The following is a 21,586-nucleotide window of genomic DNA, read 5'->3' as shown; positions in this document are numbered from 1 at the left end:
TGCCGTAGAGGTCGGAGAAGGTAGTGGGGGGCCGAGGCGGCTGGAAAGCCTTTGGGAGCCTCACCGCCCAGCGAAATTTCCTCTGGCAGCTTCCAGGCCCTGGCCGGGAGCCTGTGCCTGTCTGCCCCACAGAAGGAGGTTGGCTTCGGTTACACCCTGGACTCCAAAGTCAAGAATGGTGAAGGGAGGGGGGGACTGCTCATGGGGCCAGGGGGCAGGGGGTGGAAGGGCAAGGAGCCCAGGCGCCGTGTGGCATCCGGTTTTAAACAGCTCTGCTTAGGAATGGAAGAGAACCTCTCCGGAAAATGGGAGGGCCCTGGCAGGGCTCCCAGGGCAGAGGAACGACACTGCTGCCAACTCATGACGGAAGTAGGTTTGTGGGAAGGGAGGAGGGACGAGGGCACTGAAGGGAGTGGACGCAACCCAGCAGCATTTTTCCTGGTAACAACCCTTGCATGTTTCTTCTGAAAATCAGGAGAGTTTTATCCCTCCAGGCTCTTGTACCCATGGTTGGCCTACCTCCCGTGAGCGTGGTTTTCCCCAAGTGTACGTGTGCTCATGTTTGTTTGTTTGTTTGTTTGTGCTCGTGTTTAAAGAAAGAATATTATAAACTGCTCGTGGTCCCCGCCAGGGAACACGCTGGGATAAGAGAATGCAAGAAACTCAGCTTTGCCTCTTTGTGTTTCTGAGGCAGGAACAGGCCTTCTCGGTTCTCTCTTCCAGGCCCGGCCTGGGAAGCTCGCTTTTCCTCTTGGGAAGCTCCTCTGGAGCCCAATACAGCCAGGGGGCCGTGAGGGCCTCCTCGGGGCCAGACAGGATGAAGACTCTCGAGGGTGTGCAGAAATCTGCCCTCGCTGACACTTTCAGCAAGGTGAACTCAGGGGAGGAAGGCTTGGGTGTGTGGGGGAGCCCAGGGGCTTAATGAGGAGGGGGAAACTGCAATCATTTTTAGTTGCAGGAGGATCTAAAAGCAACACGGTTCCTATGAGTCCCAAAGAGTAGAAACAAACCACCAGGCGGCAATAATCCCTTCTCCTTTCCAGAACTGCAACCCACAGCTGTCCTCAATGAGTTGGGGGCATCTCCCAATTGCTTTGACCTCAGCTCTGGTTCACCTGGAGAACTGGTTGGGTAGAGGGAGACAGAAGGAAGAAGTGGATGCTTTCTGCTACTTATTTATTTATTAACAAGACTCCAAACCCAGCATGGGGCCCAACGGGGAAGGTTGTGGGGGGAGGCTTGAACTCACAACCCTGAGATCAAGACCTGAGCTGAGATCAAGAGTTGATGCTTGACTGACTGAGCTACCCAGGCGCTCCTGAAACGGATACTTTCTCAACCCACCCCCTTCACAAGGCTTTCTGAGGTAGTAGAGCACCTGTGCCCCTGTAGGAACTCTCGTGTGTTGCTCACGGGAGGGGGAGTTGATACAACCACTTGGGAAGACTCTTGTAACATTATCTAGGAAAGTCCAAGATGTACATAAACTATAACCCAGCAATTCCATTGGTAGCTACATATCCTAAAGCGGCAGTTCTCAAGCCTTTTGGTCTCGGGACCCCTTTGCACTCTGAAATATCATTGAGGACACCAAATAAGGATATTTATTATATTAGAAATTAATACTAAGAATTTTAAAAATCATTAATTCATTTAAGAGTAACAGTGATAGAACTGTAGCATACCAACATAAATTAATATTTATGAAAAAATATATTTTCGAAAACAAAGCAAATTAGTGGGAAGAGTGATATTGTTCAATGGTCTTACAAATCTGATTTCATAGAAGACGGGCATTCTCAGCTGCGTCTGCATCAGTGTGTTGTGATATCTCTTGTCATGTAGCTGCTGGAAAATTCCATCATTCTCTTGTGTGAGAAGGAGGTTTAAAAAGACAAATAACATCTTATTATTATGAAAATAGTTTTGACTTCGTAGATGCCCCTGAGAGGGTCTCTCAGAGGTTCCCAGAAGTCTCCAGACCACACTTTGAGAACTGCTACTTTAGAAAAATTTCATATATCTATGCCAGCACACGTACAAGCATAATCAGAGACGCATTGTTTTTAACAGTGAAGAAACCCAACTTAACTGTTTATTAATAGTAGAATGGATAAGTTGTGGCGTATCCTCAGTATTGATGAATCTCACAAATAACACCTTAAAAAAGCAAAATATGATTTCATATTTATAGAGTTTTAAAAACACATACAAATATTTTTTAGGAATATAAATATGTGGTAAAACCTTAAGAAAAGGCAAGGATGGTGGTTGTCCCTGGAATACCATTGCTGAGGACCACACGTAAAGTTTCAAAGATGTTTCTGTTTTAGTTGTGCCGCAGTAATAAGCCAGAGCTGAAATCTTAATGGCTTAAGGACAGAAAAGATTCATTATGGGCCAGCTAAGGAGGCCTCCGTGTCTCCGGTAAGGGTGGCGGCGGGAGGGAACACGACAAATCATGTCCTCCAAGGCCATCCCAAAGTGGCGCTCATTGCTTTTGCTTGCATTCTATTGGCCAGAGCAAGTCACATGGCCATGTGGGGAAGTACAATCCGATCATGTACCCAGGAGGGAAAGTGAGACATTAGGGTCATTTGGGATTGTTCCACTTCTTAAGTAGGGTGGTGGGCTAATTATTATATACTACATATATATTTATAGATAAATTTATGCTTATTATGATATACTGTGTGTATACATCTTATTTAAATAAAGAGATATGTGGATCATTTTAAAGTATAAAATATTGGAGGAAAGAAAAGAGAGAAAGGAATAATAGGCCCATAATTGCATCAAACAAATTCATGTATTTGGATTAAAAAAAAAATGCAGGTGCTGAGAGAGGGGAAGGCGAGGGCTGAGTGGAGCTGAGTGTAGGAGCATTTGCGATTTCTGGAGCAGCGGTCTGTAAACTGGGGTGAGCATATGCCAGGGACCGCGAAGACATTCTAACGGGTTGCACTGCAGGTGACCTTAAAGACATCCATTTCTAGATGCTCACATTGAGGTGTCCTCTTCTGCTAAAGCTGGTGTCCCTGTGATTGCTCCTGTGTTTGGGTGGCTCTCCCCCTTTCTCTTACAGAAGATGTCCTTTCCCCATGTTTTGCAGAAGAAGGGTGCGGCCCGTCTGGTCACCTTGTCATTTGTAAAAATCTTCAACTCCAATCAAAGAGACAATTCAAAGCTTTGGTTAAGGCTGAGTAAGTGAACTACTCTAGTGACTGGACTACAGATCCTTTGGCAAATCAGGCATTATCCCATCATTTTAGCAAAGGTGAAGGAGAAACTAATAAATATTTATTAATATCAGATGATAAATCACTAGCAGTAGTCTTGTCATTATGTGTGAGGTTGGGCACACTCCTCAGAAAGAGTTCACACAATCAAATAATACCACTACCACAAGACATGTCCATTCTGAGCACATTTTCTTGGCATTTGTATTTTTAAAAGTGAGAATTAAGGATAAGAATTGATGTGGAAACTGTGCTCATTCTAAAGAAAGTAATATTCATCCATGGATGCATGAAAAACAAAAAAGCACTAACTGTCTCATTAAGAGAGGCATTTCTTTTTTTTTTTTAATTTTTTTTAATTTTTTTTTTTTTTTATTTATGATAGTCACAGAGAGAGAGAGAGGCAGAGACATAGGCAGAGGGAGAAGCAGGCTCCATGCACCGGGAGCCCGACGTGGGACTCGATCCCGGGTCTCCAGGATCGCGCCCTGAGCCAAAGGCAGACACCAAACCGCTGCGCCACCCAGGGATCCCAAGAGAGGCATTTCTAATAAAATTTTACCTTTTGGGGTCATAGTATCTTACCCAAATGTGTCAATAAACAGATGATACATTTATGTTATTTTGATGCATTGTGTGTTACTATTAATTGTAATGATGACTAATTCTGGGAGACAACCTTTTCAGGCTGCAGACCAGCATTATTCAATAGAACTTTCTGTAATGATGGAGATGTTTTCTGTTTACTCTGTCCGGTGCGATTCCATGCGCCACACACGGCTATTGAGCACCTGAAGTGTGGCTAGTGGGAATAAAAGCTGAAATTTAAATTTTATTTAATTAAAAAATGTAAATAGCCACCTGTGGCTAGTGGCTACCATATTGGGTGGCATAGCATTAGAGCTTTCTGACCCCAGAAAAAGAAATTAAATTTGCATTTATACACATTTTAAGAGAAATGTGATAAGATGATTAATACAAACTTTTAATCATAAATGTAATATTATATCAGGATAAAGTTCTATAGGGGAAGGGAAATGGAAATATAAATTCAAGGAGGAAAGGAAATAATGCAAAATTTCTGACCTAAGGAAGAGCTCATTCACAGTATTTTTAAAAGGATAATGGCGGGTATGAATTGCTATCACATTTAAAATTCTACTTAGATACGTTTAAATGAGTGACAAGAGTTATTTCAAAATGTTTAAACTGTTAAAATATTTCACATTTACCATGGAATTTAATCTTCAGCAGCTATTTAAACTTAAGATGAAAAATTTTAGATACCAACCCACGAATGCTTAAGGGGGTATGCATAAGGTTTCAAAATTCTTTGAAAGAGGTACGAAAGCAAAATGCTTGCAGACCCCTGAACTAGATGGCATTCGTTGTTCCTTTCAACTCTATGGGTTTTGTGGATATGATCCAAGGGGTCACTCATGAGTGGACACTGTGAATAGCATGGGAAGACATCCCTAAATGTACAAATTCGCTTGTAAATAAGTGTTCTAACAACAACAACAACAACAAAAAAAAAAACAAAATAAGCAAAGCCAAAAATACGCACCTCTTCCCATCTCTCTCTCTTTTTTTAAAGATTTTTATTTATTTATTTATGATAGACATAGAGAGAGAGAGAGAGAGAGAGAGGCAGAGACACAGGAGGAGGGAGAAGCAGGCTCCATGCAGGGAGCCCGACGTGGGATTCGATCCCGGGACTCCAGGTTCACGCCCTGGGCCAAAGGCAGGTGCCAAACTGCTGAGCCACCCAGGGATCCCCTCCATCTCTCTTTAACACACACACACACACACACACACACACACACACACTCTGCCCCAGGAGACCCTCCACTCCTACATTAGTGATTCGGGTGCAGGTGGTTCATGAACTGCTCTTTTGAGAAACAGGAGCTCAGTTAGCAACATGGGGTGGTCCGGCCAGCAAGACATCACCAGAGGTGAGGGTGGCCTCAAAGAGGATCATTAAAGATCAAAGATGCTGTTTGAAGTGGTTTGCATTGCTGCAGCAGCCCGGGGCCTAAGCAGCCCTTGCCCAGAGTGGGCTACACACACGAAGGTCTTGCACGGGTGGTTAGTCTAGTTTTGGTGGAAATCAAGGCAAAGGCCTGAGTTGCAGGTGCAGACTGAGGTCGGTGCACAGATGGCAAAGTGACTCACACTGAAAGAGTCTGGTGGAAGCAGAGACTAGGAGCCAGGGGTGGCCCCGGCACGTAAGCCCACTGTCACCGTCTGCCCAAACACATGCAGCTATCTGGCGGCATTGGCCTCCGGGGAAGTGGGCCTGAGAACGGGTTCAGGCATGATGAGCCCCCAGTTACCCTTGTTCCAGCCCGGCCTCCCTGCAGCGCTGCTCAAGCCCCGGGGTCAGGGATAGCTCAGCCCGTTCTCATGGCAGCAAGAGGGCGGGAGGGACAGGAGAGGGAGCAGGCAGGTCTCGGAATGACCCCAAGTCACTGCAGGCACCAGCCCACCGTGGTGCTGAAGGGGATGGCAGGCTATGCTCACGGCCCAGTGAGTGCTCCCCACAAAGGTGAGCACCGACAGCCGGAGCAGGGTGCATCCTTCTGGCAAGCGGGTGGGGAGGATGGTATTAGTCATGCTGGGGGAACTGGGATTCTGGACTGGCAGCTCTGAATCACTGTCTGATTGGCGAGGGACAGGCCTCCCTTTCCTAAGGGTTTCCACTCTCCGCGGGGCCCTGCCCGAGGCCGGCTCAGCCTTGGCCCTGGGACCAGATCCCAGGAAGCAGCACAAGGCCCAGGCGGCCTTGGCACCCCTTCAAAGGCAGGGTGCTTATCAATGCTTATCGATAGGGTTTTGTACCAGGCCCCAGCTGAGGTTGTACAAGAATTCAGAAAATCCCAGGAAAGCTTCGACAGCTCTCTTTAGATCAGGCCCAGGCTGGGGGCAGGGTTCCCACACTCCGCTTTGGCCTTAGTGAAAGCAAAGGCAAACATTAACCCAGGGTTGGAGAGAAAACCAGACGCCACCTTGTAGGAAGATGGAAGGCTGACTCCAAGAGACTCCGAGAGACGGGAGGTGCAAGGAAAAGGCAGCGTCTGCACTTTATCTCTTCCTTGAGTGTTGTGTGTTTGTCATCTCCCAGTGCCTTAGAGTCTGGTGGCATGTCACGTGGTCAAGGCCTGGGGCAAGGGACACTGGGGCCAATTGCGGCGCTGATGGCCACTGTGGGAGAGTCTGGTGGTCTTAACCCGGAATAAGGGAGAAGGGGGCATGGGTACACTTAACAAACATTGAATCCCTGGAAAACGACCTGTGACAACCCATCATTCTCAACCTTTATTTTAATGCAACTCACGTGACCTTTCCCTGGATGACTCACCCCTATAGACGGTGCAGGATTTTGACACAACTGTCAGATTCGTGTGCAATTCCCGGCTCCCTGGTCCTAAGTCCATCTCCGCCTCTCCAGCGTGGGAGCCCAGGACGAATGCGCATAAGAATATTGTCATTACAGCTAACCTTGAATTGCTTGGATTCATTAAAACAGCAAATTCTTTGCAAAATCGATAACGAAATGAGATTGCGTCTGTTTTTTCGGCTCCACAGTTTGGCTCAGCTTCATTCCCCCTTGTTGTCAGCGCGACTTCCTCTCTTTCCCAGGGTCACTGTCCTGTGATGAGCCCAAAAAAGTCAAGGGCTCCAGAATGATTATCTGAAACCCAAGGGTCCTTCCTGGTCTTTTAGGCCACGAGAGTCACCTCGGGTGCATGACTTCGGGCTGGGAGTCCCCTCAGTCATTGCCAGGGGTGCTGGATGGCCACCAACACCAGAGGGGCCGGAGCCTGGACAGCCAGCTAGTCTGGTTGCTGCGGTTGCCACCAGTTTATAATTCCATGTCCCCGTCTGAGCCCCAGAGCCTGTCTTGGTGGCACCCACCTCACCCCTTCTACACCCCCGAGGCTGGGCCTCCCCTCACTGCCGATCCTGGGGACTGTGGTACAGCCGGCAGCTCCGGTGCAGGTCCCACTTTTGAGTACGAGACAGGACAATCCCTGGCCCCTTCAGTGCTGGCCTCTGCTAAGGCGGCCTCCCATCAGGAGCCACAGGAGCAGCGTCCCCCTGGGCAGGCTGGCCTAGGAGAGCACATGGGCCTGGGTGCCCAAGTGGCCTCCGCAGACAGAGCCATCGCCCCCTCTCCCTCTGCATTCCTATACCCCGAGCCCAGAGCCAGTTCCTCTCCAAGAATGAGTGATGTGCCTTCCATGGAGGCAAACTTCCCTGGGTTTCCTCAGTAGCAGAGTCCTTGGAATCCTCGCAGCCAAGGGGCTGTGACTCAGTCTGTGGGAACGGCTGGATCTTGCAGGTGAGCCCTCAGCACAAACGTCTTCTCAGCCCCAAACCAAGCCGAGCTCTGAAACCTTCCCCCATCTCATTCTCAGGGAACTGTGGCAGCACCTGTTAGCATCTCCATCCTCTGGAAGGGCGAATGCCACCCCCTCCATAACTATGCACCACACTTCATTCATCCATCCTTCCATTAAGGGACACTTTGGTTGCTTTTACCATTTGGCTCTGCACACCTTCTTTTTAACCCTCTTGACCGTCCAGGGACTCGTGTCATTTCGAATCGCCTTCCCTAGGGGAACCTATTGCATAGCCCCCCTACCTGCGGGGATGGCACATGTAATCCCTGGCTGGGCAGCCACTTCCCAGAACTAAGGCGGTCTATGGAAAATGAGACACAATTTGTTGGTGTCCCTGACATTTCTGCACCTTTGTACTTCCTGTCACAGCTATTTACTCTTGTTCGGGGAGGGGATGGGCGACAAAAAGAAGGTCTTTTTTTTTTTTTTTCCACTTTCAATTCCTACCAGGACAAAGGTTTTGAGGTCTAAATGCACTTCCGGTAGAGAGCGATGGCTACCATTTGTGTCGTCTTTTGCAGTTTTGCTTGTCCTTTTGATCCGGCGGTGGTTCAAGCTCCGATTCTGTCTCTGTTGCTCTCTTATTGGACACTGTTTGCAAAGCCCCGAGCTCTTACAGTAAGTTCAGGGAACAGTAATTGTTAGTCTTCACAACAACATGAGGTATGCATCATCTCCCCGTCTGTATAGATGCAGATATTGAGGCCCAGAGAGATTAAGTAACTTATTCAAAGTTACCCAGATCAGAAAGGACAACCCCATCTCTCTGTCTACCCTCCTTCCCTGGGGAGCCGTCATCATGGGCTTGAAAAGCAGCCTTCATGTCCTTCAAAGGACACCTTGATCCCCTAAACCAAAACGCTGCTCCCCTGTACACCCTCCTGGCACTAGGGCTGGTGGACGTTCCCGTCCAGGACCTGAGCTGAGCCCCGCTGGAGAATGTGGTGAGGGAGGGACAAGAGGGCTCACTCCTCAGGAGCCAGTCCTGTGCTCCTGGCCCCAAGGCTGCCCGGGATGCATGCAACACCCACGCAAAATATCTTCCACTGCTGCTGCTGTGGCCACTTTCCAGCGACATTCACAGGGCCCCTCCTAGGATCTAGGAGGTATAAGGAAGAGAAAGAGGTGACTCCTTCCCCGCAAAGAGGGCCTCATCCAAGCAGTGAGATGGACAGACAGGCGAATAGGCTCATATCACGTGACCAGCGACGTGCTGTACAAAGTGCTACGGGAATTCGCAGTAAGCACTGTTGCCTGAGACGTTGTGGGAAGTTCCCGCAAGGTGGGGGCCTCGGGGCTGGGTGGACACAGCCTGGAGAGGGTCGGGGGGTGCTATTCTAGATGGAAGGGATGATAAGGTCTAGACGGTGTTGGGGAGCCTAGTGTGTCTAGGGACAAAGAGGAGACAGGGTGAGGGCAAAGGGCCGGGGGTGACCGGCCAAGATTCCGCAGGTGAGGGAGGCGACTGTTAACTGGGGGCAAACACAACCGCAGCGGCCTGTCTCACCCAAAGCTTCGTGTGGCTGGGGTGGACAATGAAGAACGAGACCATGATCCATTTCATCTCGACCCCACTCATTCTCAGGGGCCAGGCAACCCCAAGTCACCCTGGAGTCCTCCCCGAAGGCCAGGGCCACCCGGGGCAAAGGCCACCTGGGCACTTCTGTTTTCCCACAGTGACACATCCCCCTTGGGCCGTAGGGGATGAGGGGCTTGTGATAGACTCTGTCTCCCCTTTCTGGATCGCAAGGTCGCACTGAGCTGAACTCCATGCTGGTTCTGGCAGCTGGGCTCTCTGTGCCCCTCAAGGGCAGACTCAAGTGGGGCCGGGGCTGGGACCACTGTGCTTCTCTCCTGTCCCAGGATGGTGTGGGGAAGGGGTGGAGGGAAGCAAGGGAGGAGAGCAGGGCGGGGGGCGGCCAGGGGCAAGAGGTCAGGACCCGGGTCACACTCCCGGCCTCAGAGCAGAAGGCCCAGACGTTACTTCTTCCAGGCAGCTTACACCCAGAGGCAGAAAGGAGAGGAATTCTGGCTTGACGGGGGTTGGGGGGTGAGGGAGGTGGGGGGTGGGGGTCGTGGCGAGCAATCACAAGCTCAGGCCACAGCTGCCCTGCCCAGGAAGCCGGAGCCCCCTGCATCCCGGGAGGCACGGGCCACACTTGCTGTCAGGAGGGCCTCGGAAGCTCCAGTCCTGCCCATGGCCCAGGGCCGAGGCCCACCTTGTCCCTTCCGTGTGACTGTGACATTGGGAGACATTAATCTCACCAACTTTCAGCTTTATTATCTGAAAAACGCCTCACAGGGTGGCTATTCTGATTAGATGACAGCATTTAAATGCGGGGCTCCATTTCTTGACTCTAGAGACCTTTGGGATTTATACTATTGTGGCTTGTAAGTTCCCAAAGTTGGGGAGCCTGGGCCGTCATGTGCTATGCTCCCCAAGCTTTGCCTGCCCGGAGATCAGGGATGTAGAGAGGAGCCAATCTCCGACTGCAGAAGGTCTTCCTTTCCTGGACCCCTGGGTGGCTCAGCGGTTGAGCGTCTGCCTTCAGCTCAGGGCATGATCCCGGGGTCCTGGGATCGAGTCCCACATTGGGCTCCCTGCACGGAGCCTGCCTCTCCCTCTGCCTCTCTGTCTCTCATGAATAAATAAACAAAATCTTTAAAAAAAAAAAAAAGAAAGAAAGAAAGAAAAAGAAAAAAGTCTTCCTTTCCTGCTTTTTCTCCAGGCCCTTTGACTTGAAGGCACATGCCAGCAGAGGTGTGGAAAAGGTCAGAACGATGTTAAGACTGATACCTGAATTTGGCAGAGTTGAACTCAAACAGATCATTCAAAATGTACTGATAGCTCTTTCATAGCTGCATGGGGTGCCATTCACTCGTGATATGGATCCTAAGAAATGCTGACCAAGGTTTTGTCAATTGGATCATTTAAAAAAGTTGTAGGGCCGGTGGGGGGCGGTGCTCATTGTTTAGAGAGGGTACGTGGCAAATCCATTTTTAAGGAAGTAATTATCTCGTGCTATAAATTGCTTCCTGGTCCAAATTTCCAGGCTAGGATGTGCTCCCAGGTGCGGTGAGATGCACAGCACAAGGCTGATGTCAGAACATACCACCGATTAACTCCCCCCAAACTGGCACACGGACCAGGACGGAACACCCTTTATGCATCAGTTTATCCAATAAATAGTTGCTGAGAAGTCAGCCAAGGCTGAGGGCACAGCGATGAGGACACATTTCCTGCCTCCAAGGACCTCACAGTCTAGTGGCAAAGGAGGCGGGCACTCGGCTCACTCCAGCATGGTATACCAGGTGCCGTGCATTATGTAGACCCTGATTAATTCTAATCTCTTCATGTTGAATATCTAATCAAAACACTGAGTTATCTGGCTTTTCCTTCCGCAGATTGGCACTCAGTGGGATCCGTGTCTAATAGCATGAAAATTGCACAATACCATTATGAACGAATCATAAATGACACATTTTTGTACAAAACTCTATTCGGAAAAAAAATTCAGATTCTCTCCTCAACATATGTCACTATATTGGCAAAAGCATGAATTAATTATTTCGTTTTCCTCTCCAATTTTGTTCTAGTCTTCGAGATGACTTTGTACAACAATGTGCAGGATTCCTTACTTCCTCTGACCCCCTCCAGGTCTGGGAGGGCTCAGTGGTGAGGCAGCTGAAACACTCACAAATCAAGGCGGAGCTCATGATTGGGTTTTGTGAAAAACCACGAGTCCAAGCTGCTGCCAACATATCTTAGCAGAGCAAAGCTTTTTTGGGGATCCAGAATTTATTTTGAAGGAGTAAAGATGAGTAAGTTAAGAAATGACATGGGGAAGTCTAAGGATACAAGGATCTTCAGATGAAAGTTATAGGGAAGTGGATTGGGGATCAAAGCAAGGAAGAGTGTATCATAGGTGGTGAGATTGGTAGCGGCAGTGGGTTTCTTGCTGTTGACAGAGGCCAAGCAGAGGTGTGATGACAGCCGAGGGTTCCCAAACTGGGTGGGAGGTTGGATCACATGAACTCTGCAGTTCTTTGTGCTGAACCTAAGTCCTTGCTCTGCTTTTAGCTGATTGAGCAACCCTGGGCCAGCAACACTACCTCTCCTGGGCTCCATTTTATTATTGCTAAGTTGAAAAGAGGGACCAGCTGTTAGAGCCCTCGATGGCCACTGTCAGGGAACCTCAGACCTTCAGCTCTGGACCTCAAGGGCCAGTGAGCACAGTGTTGGGAGTTGGACCTCCAGATCCATCAACTCCCATCTGATGACTCGGAAGATCCTCCAGTCCCCAACATCGGAGACCAGCAAAGCCGGTTCATCTTGTTCTAATTATTATTTAGATCACTATTTGCCTCATTCCCAAGCAAGGCTTGAATCAAGTCAGACCTGTTAATTGAATCAAGGTTATATAATCACATTTGGGCATTTAAATGGAAACCAATTATTTCAGAGCCCAAGCATCTTATACACAGGAGGGAGTTCTAGTACATGGCAGGAATGTATGCTAATGCGCAAAGCCTAACCCTTAAAGTGGAAGGTGGAGCCTTCTTGGGCACTCCTGTTTCGATGAACTTGTTGTAATAGTTACTGCTCTGGGCACATTCTGGGAAGATGCTGGAAACATCTCAAACAAGTATGACATTGATGTTACCCCAGCTTGTCAAACCCATTACATTTGGAACAGGTCTCCCTGTAGCATTGGGCTTGGTTTATAAATATATTCTCAGAATCTGTAGGAAGCATTTGCAAGGAGGCCCTCTTGGCCTTTCTGGTTATCAGCATTCCCTCCTTCCCCCCTTTGACAACGTCATGTCCAATCAAGCATTCATATTTTTTCACTTGGGTCTCTTTCTGGGTTCTAGTCTCAGTCCTGATGCTTCCAAATCTTGCACTCCTCAAATATTGGCCCCCTCTACAAAGAGAGAGGAAAGCAGGGAGGAAGTGGTGGAAAAGTCATTGATGAGTTGTCTGAGGACTAGCAACATAAAGCAATGCATTAAGGAAGAAGGTACCAGACTCGAGTTTGTCCCTAAACTTTCTAAGACTCACCTAGGCTAAACAGACTCAGGGACGCCTCTAGCCCAGAGATTCCTTGTATATCCTGCCTTCCTCACTTGGAGGGTGAGGGACCAGATGCCCAGCCTCTGTCCAGTGTTGAGAAGTGACCTGGCAGGCTCTGTCAAGATCACCCAGTCTTGAAACATAACCAGATGCCTTCACCGGAGATGACACGCTCCTGGATGAAGAAGCACTTTCTGCTCTCACACTTTGTCTTTGACTCTGACAAAGCGTTGTCAGGCACATCTGAAGAGAGATATTCCAGAGAGGGTTTTATCTTTGCCACCATCCTGGCTAGGAAACCCTTACAGACTTGGAGTTGCAAAGTCAAGGAGGGACTAAGCACTGGAGGTGGAGTTCTTGGGACAGTTTCACTGCAAACACAGGGCTGGAATGTATCACATGTGGGCAGTGCGCCCTGTGCAGAGCCGCTGGCCAGGGGACACTGTCTTCAGCAAGGCCAAAGGAAAGAGCAAGTTGATTTTCTGAAATAGGCTTCATTAGACCCACAGAGGACTAACCTTATGCCTGACTTAGGATTACCTGACTTTTCTTGCCAGGAATTGTATTAAATGACTATTTGGAACTGAAGGCCTATTTTAAAAAAAGATTTTATTGACTTATTCATGAGAGACACACACAGAGAGGCAGAGACATGAGCAGAGGGAGGAGCAGGCTCCCTGCAGTTCTCGATTTCAGGACCCTGGCATCATGACCTGAGCCAAAGGCAGATGCTCAACCACTGAGCCATGCTGGTGTCCCCTGAAGGTCTTGACAGACTTCGGTGTGGCTTTCTCAGTCTTTTGAGAGTTTAGCCATCAAAAGTTCATTTTTGTTCCAGGTCAGCCCTTCACCCCCTTCCTGCCAGGGCACCTGTGACACAGATAAGCCCATGACATCTGGCAGGGCTGACAGGAGTATTAAATTGAGGCGGGAGTGTGGGTGTTAGCATATCAAAGTAGATCTGAGAAAACATTCCAAACCAACTCTTCTACACTGGGAACTCAACCCCTAAGAAACAATCGTGATAAGGGCAACTGTCCCACCTCACTGAGGGAAGTGCGGGGTAAAGGGCATGTCTGTTATGTGCCAGCACTCAGGTAAGAGGCTCAGCGCGGTTCCACTCGTTCACTTAAGGGACTACCACAATTGCTACTCTGGAGACTAGAGCATGTGAAGGGGAGAAATAAAACACCATCCCTGTCCTGAGCTCTGGGGTGGTGGCTATCAGGGCCCAAGATGCCTATGGAGCTGAATGGTGGCCTATAAGTGCTTGGCTGAAAGATAATGGTTTCAAGCCTAAACTCATTTGCATCACTCGCCTATCAGGGGACTCTGACTAGGAGCTATTTTCAGATGACGTAGATCCCCAGGAGGCACTTGCCTCCTCCTGCCTGTGACACTTCTAAGAGTGGCTCTTGCCACATGACTCTAGTGACAAGTGAAGCTTTTCTCTAATGATGTCATTAATAATTCCCAACATCCCAGGAGGGAGAGACTACGACTGGAAATAGATTTCCTGGTGTATCCCTCTTGTTATATTCCCAGACCTGTGGGCAGAAAAAGAAACCTTAGAATGTTGAGTACACTTAAAAAAAAAAAAAAAAAAAAAAAAAGCTTGAAGTTATGGGATTTGGCTACTTTAAAGTATGTGGTACTGTCAGTGTCTAAAACAGGAGATGGCCAGACTCAGAGTTCAAAATGTCTAAGTAGCTGTTTGGCAGCCGATGTTTCAAGACATCTTAGAGGAGATTATTGGGACCATGAGTCTGTAGTCACTTTCTCAGCAGAGCTCTTAGGTCTTGGAGTTCATAAAAGATAATCACAATTCCTCCTTTTAAGGAAATTTTAGTTGAGTTGTTTTTTCTGCCTGAGGCACTGCCTTCTATCTCCTTATTCCTCAATTCTATCCATCCACAAGACCCAGCTCAAATGTCTCCTCTTTTCATAAGTCTTCCATGATAGACACCAGTTGGAATTAACTTTTTCCTTCTCTAACTCCCATGGAACTTTATCTACACCTCTCTGATGTCTACTTTCCACTTACTGTAACATAAATTACACACTTGTTTTATATCAGTACATTTCAAAAGATTGAATTATTTATTTATTTATTTATTTATTTATTTATTTATTTATTTATGATAGTCACACACACACACAGAGAGAGAGAGAGAGAGAGAGAGAGAGAGACATAGGCAGAAGGAGAAGCAGGCTCCATGCACCGGGAGCCTGACGTGGGATTCGATCCCGGGTCTCCAGGATGCGCCCTGGGCCAAAGGCAGGCGCTAAACCGCTGCGCCACCCAGGGATCCCAAAAGATTGAATTCTTACAGAATAAGTCCTTTGACTACAGTGGAACTAAATTAAAAATAAGCTACTTAGATAATCCTAAATACTTGAAAATCAAAAAATGCACTTTAGAAAATATTCAAATTGAATGACAATGAGAATTCAATGCTACATTTCAAAATTTGTACGGTGCAGATAAAGCAGTGCTTAGAGTGAGGTTAATAGCATTAACCTGATCGTGGTTGGAAAAGAAGGAAGTTTTATTTATTCATTCATTCATTCATTCATTCATTCATTCATTTTTTAAGTGGACTCCACACCCATGCCCATGTGGGGCTTGAACTTACAACCCAGAGACCAAGAGTCACATGTTCTACTGACTGAGCCAGCCAGGCACCCCAAGAAGGAAGTTTTAAAATTAGTTATCCAAATTTCCACTTTATTTTTAAAAATTTACTTAAATTGAATTAACGTTTAATGTATTATTGGTTTCAGAGGTAGATGTCAGTGATTCATCAGTCTTATGTATATCCAGTGCTCATTACACCACGTGCCCTCCTTAAGGTCCATCACCCAGCTACCCCCTCCTCCTGCCTCCCTCCCCTCCAGTGACCCTTAGTTTGTTTCCTATGATTAAGAGTCTCTTATGGTTTGTCTCTCTCTGATTTTGTCTTATTTTATTTTTTCCTCTCTTCCGCTATGACCCTCTGTTTGTTTCTTAAGTTCCACATGAGTGAGATCATATGATAATTATCTTTCTCTGATTGACTTATTTCACTTAGTATACTATCCTCTAGTTCTATCCATGTCATTGTAAATGGCAAGATTTCATTTTTTAAAATGGCTAAGTGGTAGTCCTTTGTGTGTATATATACCACATAGTCTTTATCCATTCATCTGTTGATGGACATCTGAGCTCTTTCCATAGGTTGGCTATTGTGGACATAGCTGCTATAAACATTGGGGTGCAGGTGCCCCTTCAGTTTACTACATTTGTATGTTTGTGGTAAATACTCAGCAGTGCAATTGCTGGGTCATAGGGTAGCTCTATTTTCAACTTTTTGAAGAACTTCCATACTGTTTTCCAGAGTGGCTGCACCAGCTTGCATTCCCATCAACAGTATAAGAGGGTTCCCCTTTCTCCACATCCTCACAAATGTCTGTCATTTCCTGACTTGTTAATTTTAGCCATTCTGACTGCTGTGAGGTGGTATCTCATTGTGGTGTTCATTTGTATTTCCCTGATGCCGAATGATGTTGAACATTTTTCATGTGTCTATTGGCCATTTGTATATCTTCTTTGGAGAAATGTCTGTTTCTGCCCATTTTCTTGGTTGGATTATTTATTCTTTGGGTATTGAGTTTGATAACTTCTTTATAGATTTTTGGATACAAGCACTTTACCTATGTGTCATTTACCCTTTAAAAAGAAGAAAAAAGAAGGTAAGGAAATTAAACCCAAAGAAAATAAAAGGAAATAATAATTATAATAATAGTTATAATAATAACTAAAAGCAGAAATCAATATATTGGAAAATAAACTAGGTATTTTTAACAAAGTTGGTAATTGGTACTTTAAAAAGTTTCATAAAATTTGTAAACCCCTAGCAAGATTTCTCAATGAAAAAAGAAAGAAAGAAAGAAAGAAAGAAAGAAAGAAAGAAAGAAGAAAGAAAGAAAGAAAGAAAGAAAGAAGAAAGAAAGAAAGAAAGAAAGAAAGAAAGAAAGAAAGAAAGAAAGAAAGAAAGAAAGAAAAAGGGACACTTGGGTGGCTCAGTGGTTGAGCCTTTGTCCCAGGGCATGATCCCAGGGCATGGGATCGAGTCCCACATCGGGCTCCCCACATGGAGCCTGCTTCTCCCTCTGCTTGTGTCTCTGCCTCTCTCTCTCTCAAAGAGGTGGGAAAAAAAAGAAAATACAAATGACCAATATATGGGATGGAAGAAGTGATATCATTACTAATCCTGCACACATTATAATTACAATAGGGGAATGCTATGAACAACTTTATGCTAACCAAGTTGGTAACTTAAATGAAATAAACAAATTCTTTGAAAAATAAACTTACCAAAACTGACTCAGGAAGAAATAGAAAATTAAGTAGCCTGTATTTTATAAAGAAACTGAATTTGCTATCAAAAACTTCCCACAAAGAAAATTCTATATGTAGCTGATTTCGCTTGTGAATTTGATTTATTTAAGGGGAAAAAATTACAAATATTGTGTAACAGTTTAAAAAGGGAGAAGAAAGGAAAATTTCCCAATTTATTTTCTGAGATTAGCATAATTCTGATATCAAGACTTAATAAAGACATTTACAGAAACAAAAATAACAGGTCAATATATCTGTAAAGATAGACATAAAAATTCTTAACAAAATATTGGCAAATAGAATTCAGCAATACATAAAAATTATGCATTGTGACCAAGTGTTTATCCTAGGAATATAAAGTTGGTTTTACATTTGAAAACAAATCAACTTAATTCATAATAACAGAATAAAGGAGAAAAAAATATATAATCATTTTAGTAGAGGTAGAGAAAGCATATACAAAATTGATACCCATTCATGCTTTTAAAAAAAAGCCAACAACAACAACCAGACATTTAGGAATAGATGGGAATTTTCTCAATCTGATAAAGTGCATCTATGAAAAAAACCTACAGTTAACATCTCATACATGGTGAAATATTGAATATTTCCCTCCTAAGATCAGGAAAAATGAGAGGTTGTCAATTTCTAATGCTTCTATTCAGCTTGTAATTGGAGGTCTTAGCCAGGGCAACAAAACAAGAAAATAAATCAAAGAATTAAAGTTTGGAAATAAAGAATAAACTGTAGCTGCAGATGACAGGATTGTTTATGTAGAGAATCCTGAGGATAAAAGATCAATATACAAAAATAAATTACATTTCTATGTAATAGCAACCAACAATTGGAAAATAAAGTTAAAAAATATAAAATAGGAATTAATTTGATAAATGATGTATAATAAGTCTATATTACAAACTACAAGAGAGTATTGAAAGAAATTAGAGACCTACAATATTGAAAGATACATGTCATGGATTGGAAGATTTAATATAGTTACAACATTAAATTTACTCAAAATGATCTAAAGATTCAATACAATTTCGATTTTAATCCTAAGAGGCTTTTGTAGAAATTTACAGGTTGACCCTATAATTTATATGGAAATACAAAGGGTCTAGAATAGCCAAAACAATTTTGAAAAGAAAAAAACCCCAAGCGGGAGCACTCACACTCCCTGATATCCGACTTCGGACGAAGCTACTGTAATCACAATAATGTGCTATTTAGGTAAGGAAACGCAAATACACAAATCAATTGAACAGAGTGGCGAGTATGGAACTATGCCCATAAATACATGGTTTATTGACTTTTGACAGAGGCATCATCAGCTTTCAATGGGAAATGTATAATCTTTTCAACAAATTGTTCTGGAATAACTGGATAAACTAAACTAGATAAAACAAACCTCAATATTTACTATTTCACACTGCACAAAGTCTAACACAAGATGGAATGTAGGCCTATTTGCCAAAGCTAACATTCTAGAGCTTCAAAAGAAAACATAGGAGAATATCTTTCTCAGATTAGGCAAAATTTCTTAAGTAAGACATGGACAACAATAGTCAAAAAAGAAAAAATAAAGATAAATTAGACTTCCACGAAATTAAATTCTCCTGCTCATTGAAAGAAATCATTAGAAAATAGGCAAGGGGGCAGCCCCAGTGCGCAATGGTTTAGCGCCGCCTGCAGCCCAGGGCGTGATCTTGGAGACCCTGGATCGAGTCCCACGTTGGGCTCCCTGCATGGAGCCTGCTTCTCCCTCTGCCTGTGTCTCTGCCTCTCACTCTCTCTCTCTCTCTCTCTCTCTCTCTCTGTATATCTCTACGAATAAATAAAAATCTTTAAAAAATAAAATAAAAAATAGGCAAGCTACATAGTAGGAAAAATATTCACAATGTATGTATTTGATGTAAGGCTTATATCTAGAATATAGAAAGAACTGTTACAAGTTAACTGTTACAAGTCAAAAGATAACCCAATTTCTAAATGATGGGCAAAAGATTGGAATAGGCAGTTCGTGAAAGAAGATATATGAGTGACAATAAGCACCTGAAAAGGTGCTCGGCATCATTACTGGTGAGGGAAAGACATTAAAATAGAAAGGTGATACCGTTTCAAATGTACTCAAATGACTTAAATTAAAAGCCCCAAATGTTGGTGAAGATGAGGAGCACCTGGATTTCTCCTAATTGCAGGTCCTAGAATGTTACATGTGAAAATCATAAAACCATAAAAAAATTGGCCTACTGCTATAGATGGTTTACGTCCTCACCTCTCCCCAGATTCTATGTTGGTGTTGGGAGATGTGCCATTTGGAAGGTGACTGGATCATGAGGCTGGAGTCCTTATGAATAGAATTAGTGCCCTCATGAAAGGGACTTCAAAAACATCCCTCACCCCTTTCACCGTGGGAACACACAGTAAGAAGACAGTCATCTTTGAACCAGGAACCAGGCCCTTGCCAGACACTGAATCTGCTGGTGCCTTGATCTGGGATTCCCCAGCCTCCAGAACTGTGAGGAATAAACTTCTGTTGTTTGTAAGAACCCCCCCGTCTATGGTGTTCTATAAGAGCAGCGTAAATGGACCGAGACTCCTACCCTATGACCCAATAATTTCCCTTGTGGGTATTTACCCAAAGGAAAATAATATACCCCCCAAAAATAATTTTTTAAAGATGGCACAGACACATTATTCGTAATAGCTCCCAAACGGAAAAGAATCCTAATGCTCGTTAACAGGATGAACATATAATTGTGGAATATTCATACAATGAAACACTACTTGGCGATCTTTCCCCCTTCACACACATATACACACATTTACACTTGGTTTGCTTCCTAAATCTGTACGTGTGGAAAACCATGAGTTTGCACTGATGCCTACAATTCCAATCCAGGCATTGCAAGGTTTCACTTCCTTCTCTTTCCATACCTATAACCCCCTTATCCTTAATAAGCTCATCAGTGTCCCTCTACGTGACCTGTCTCCCAGCTCTTCTTCACCTCGATGCTCTTTTAACTACGTACAGGCTCCGACACTGCACGTTGGGCTGTCCCTCCTTGTGGATGTCCTCCTTCCCCTACTAGAGCTTGACTGGAACTGCTCTGGGCCACCGAAGGCCCCACTGTGGACACCTACCTCGTCTGGGCCCTCTCGTGGCTTTAAGACCAAATGGTTCAGGAAGAAAAGGGAAACAACAAGTAGAAGAAGCAAAGGAATGGATGAATTTCACTATTGCTGTTATTATTATTATTATTTTATAATTTAAGCTCAGTTTCTTTCCTTCTTGGGAGACCTCAATTTTTACAATCAGGTATGGGGGAAAAACATGGAATTTTCTTGGACAAAAGGGCAGTCCTCTCTCTCGAGGAGAAAGTCTCTTATTCTGCTAGAACTTTATTCAAACACCTGCTAATATCCCCCTTCTTCTCACGGTCAGTAATATCAACAGTCTTCCTTGGTGCCAAATGACAGGCACATATTTTGTGTGTTTTAGCAACTCTGAGCTCAGGTGGTCTTCATTTAACAGATGAGACGTTTGAGTCTTAGGTTAAGGGGTAACTGGGACTTGAAACACAATGTTTCTCTTCTAAAACTTGTATTTCCACCATACTGAATGGCTCCCCTATAATCTACCAAGAGAGCAACACACACAATTCACTATACTGTGGTTGAGAAGAATTACTCTGCTTGTCTGGGGGAACCCAGATGGGGGAGTTCCATAGAAAAGCTGTAGCCCAGGCTGCCCAGAGAGAGACCTGACCAACTCAGAGCAGTCCAGAAAGACTAAGGAAGCAGAGAATTCACAGACCTAGAGGTGTGGAGGGCTCTTTTTGTAAAATAATAGGTTTCCAAACATACTCTTCCCATGATTCCATTAGATTATCCTTAGATTTAATGATTTGCTTCCAATTTATGAGATTTGATGCTTAATTTTTAAAACCTGGTGGATTATTATTAGGCTCACACCAGTCCCTGGGGGAAGGGGGTTCGTGAGTACTGAACTAGGAAAAACTTCAATATCATGTTTATTCTATGACAGACATAAAATGCATAAAACCCTGCTTTATTAAATTTTCTTTGAACTTTCCAACGTTACGGTCGTATTTTATTACACTAGTTTCTAGCATCCGTTAAGAACAAGTCTCAGGAGTACACAGAAGCTCCTTTGTTGTTTTTACAATTTCCTGTGTCTAAAATTGTTTCGAAATAAGGAGTAACAAACAAAAAGCATCAACCAAGTCCAAGAACACTGTAACAAATGTTTATTGTAGAATAGTACTTGAGTTAAGTATCATATTTCTTGCTAAAAACCAACTCTATCACAAATATAGAAACTATTTAAATATCAGAATCAAAACACCTGTATGTTGAGCTCTACGTCTGTGAAATAGCATTACTTTCTCTAAACGTGTTCTCTTTATTTGCCAAATTTAATTCCCAGCTTTAAATGCTTTCTCCACCCCCCAAATTGTTC

At 44.7% G+C, this 21,586-nt stretch overlaps 1 long non-coding RNA gene across 1 annotated transcript; it reads left to right on the top strand.

The window, feature by feature from the left end:
• Positions 1-328: 328 nt before the first annotated feature.
• On the top strand, positions 329-3,861 carry LOC140642322 (uncharacterized). The gene is made up of 4 exons (XR_012038798.1): positions 329-441; positions 724-871; positions 3,113-3,203; positions 3,625-3,861. It is a non-coding gene; the product is annotated as an uncharacterized lncRNA (long non-coding RNA).
• The last annotated feature ends 17,725 nt before the right edge of the window (positions 3,862-21,586 follow it).

This window comes from Canis lupus, chromosome 11 (assembly GCF_048164855.1).
Source record: "Canis lupus baileyi chromosome 11, mCanLup2.hap1, whole genome shotgun sequence".
Classification (NCBI taxonomy): Eukaryota; Metazoa; Chordata; class Mammalia; order Carnivora; family Canidae; genus Canis; species Canis lupus.
Note: the sequence above shows the minus strand (reverse complement) of the source record. Positions and strands in the feature narration are given on the sequence as shown.